The 2,617-nt window shown below is 43.5% G+C and overlaps 1 pseudogene; it reads left to right on the top strand.

The window, feature by feature from the left end:
- Positions 1-1,039: 1,039 nt before the first annotated feature.
- LOC138143797 (large ribosomal subunit protein eL18 pseudogene) lies at positions 1,040-1,716 on the top strand (annotated as a pseudogene).
- Positions 1,717-2,617: the final 901 nt, after the last annotated feature.

Below are 2,617 nucleotides of genomic sequence, written 5' to 3'. Positions count from 1 at the left end.
CCTGCAATAAAGCCATCCCCTAGAATGTACTCTGAGAGCAGCATCATAGAGTGATTTCAATGTGTTTTAATTTTGTTGCGAGTTTGGGGTTTGGCAACACAACTTCATGTGTTTATAGGTACAAATCAAATGAATCAAAGGCCATTGTAAATATACTGGTACACTTCAAGTTTGCAGAGATCTGCATGCCTGTCTTACATTTTGAAGCAGTTTCAAGAACATGGAGTTGTTTGCAACTCATTCATGGGCTAGGATAGAGAAAGGTGCTATTTAATGTTGATTGAAATGTAGCTGGTGATTTAAGAACAAAGCTATTAGATGTCTGTGGAACTGTGATTAAGGACTTGGGAAGCAAATCAACCTGGAGAGGGAAGGGTGGGAAGAAAAGTTGAAATATTGAGAAGAGCGCAGTGCAAGAACTACTGTGAGAAGAAACTGATCCAGCCTTGAAATTAATGAGAAAGAGAGCTTGGGACAAGTAAGAGAGAGATTCTAGAGCTTCCTTAGTTCCTGAAACATGCTACAGACAATATAGTCTGGTTCTGCTTTATACCAACCTACCCTCCCCCCTAAAAAAAACCACTATACCAAGAAGAATGTACCTATCATTTAGGGAATAATCAATAATTATTTGATGTTTTGAACTGAAAGATAGTACTGTCCATGAAAAATGGAATATCCAATATGTATATAATACTTCAAGAGTCTGTTACTTTGTTGACAGGGGTCTTCTTTCCCCTCTTTAACTGAGGAGGTGGTCTTTGTGAGTCTCTGTGGCCAAAATTTTCATTACTCTGCAGCCAACCTGATAGCAAACCTATGAAATTAGCTAGACTACCTACTCATCATCAACAGATGCCACCAATGTGGAAGCTCACCCTCTGCTGAAAATACACAGCCTTTAAGAGTCTAGGGTCACCTTCAAGATACCATGAGATATCAGACTAGGGCTTCAATGAAATAATAATTAACCATACTACAAACAAAAGCATGAGCTAAATCAAGTAAAATGGGCGGCCCGTCGGTCTTTACTGTTTGGGCTGATGTTCTGTAGGGCGCCAGCATGGGAGTGGACATCCGCCACAACAAGGACCGGAAAGTCCTGCGCAAGGAGCCCAAGATCCAGGATATCTACCTGCCGGGGCTGGTGAAGTTCTACCGGTTCCTGGCCGGCAGAACCAACTCGACTTTCAACAAGGTGGTCCTGAAAAGGCTGTTCATGAGCCGGACTAACCGCCCCACGCCCCCCTCCCTCGCCCCTGTCCCTGTCACGCAGGATCAGGAAAATGAAGCTTCCCGGCCAGGAAAACAAGACTGCTGTGGTCGTTGGGACAGTGACAGATGATGTAAGGATCCAGGATGTCCCCAAGCTGAAGGTGTCTGCCCTTCCTGTCACTAGCAATGCACGGAATAGCATCCTCAAGGCTGGTGGGAAGATCCTCACCTTTGACCAGCTGGCCATGAGCACACCCAAGGCCTGGGGCACTGTCCTGCTGTCTGGTCCCCGGAAGGGCAGAGAGGTGTACAGGCATTTTGGGAAGGCCCCGGGCTCTCCCCACAGCCATACCAAACCATATGTCCGATCCAAGGGCCGAAAGTTCCAGCGTGCCAGGGGCCACCGTGCCAGCCGAGGCTACAAAAACTAACTCCCTTCCTCCTTGTTATATTAAAGAGTTTTGGACAACAAAAAAATAAAAATAAATAAACAAAGTAAGATGAAATTGAATAGAGATAAATGTGAAGTCTTCCATTTTAGTTCAAAAACTCAACTTCACAAGTATAAGATAATGAGAAAGCAGATCACTATAAAAAAAAAAAAACTGTGCATGGAGAAGAGTTAGTGTATGCCAAACTCCGTATGAGTCAACATTGTGACACAACCTCCCAAAATACAATGGGAAATTTATCTGCATTGAAAGAATTAGAGCAGGGGCTGCTAGGTGGCACAGTGAGTATAGCAACGGCCCTGGAGTCAGGAGGACCTGGGTTCGGATGCAGCCTCAGACACTTAACACAAAAACTAGCTGTGTGACTGTGGGCAAGTCACTTAACCCCAATCCACTGTGCCACCTAGCTCCCCCAATAATATTACATTTTAAAATTAAATGAATATGTACCCTCAAGGACACTTACATACAGATTAATGGTTTTCTTTCTATTTGAATTCAACACCATTGATCAGCTAGATTACAAGGCAATCTTTTTCAGCTCTAGAATTGAGACCCTTCATAGATAATAGCATACTGAAAGCAGTAAGACTACAAGAGATGAGTTCACCAACCACCCAACCAAGAGAAGGAAGCAGGATCTAAAGGGGGATAGAGGTGGGGATCCTGACTCAAATCCATGCCTCCACCTCAATAGGAGATTCAGTTTCCGTTTGCTTTCCCCCAGCATCAGCTATTAGAGAAATAGTCTAAACAGGCTGAGTCAAGGGTAAATGAAGATTAAAGCTAAGAAGAAATTCAGTCCTTTGGGGAAAAAAAAAAGTTGCAACCTAATTTTCCATAATATGACCTGGGCTCTGTGACAAGAAATAAAGCTAGGATCAGGGCTGAGTGAGACTGACAGTCACCCATAATTCAAACAGCCCAATAATAAGTTAGTAACAAGCATT

This window comes from Petaurus breviceps, unplaced genomic scaffold (genome assembly GCF_028583685.1).
Source record: "Petaurus breviceps papuanus isolate PSGF00001 unplaced genomic scaffold, PetGlider_PUasm1.0 90667, whole genome shotgun sequence".
Taxonomy (NCBI): domain Eukaryota; kingdom Metazoa; phylum Chordata; class Mammalia; order Diprotodontia; family Petauridae; genus Petaurus; species Petaurus breviceps.
The sequence above is the reverse complement of the archived record's forward strand: the minus strand, read 5'-3'. Positions and strand labels throughout refer to the sequence as shown.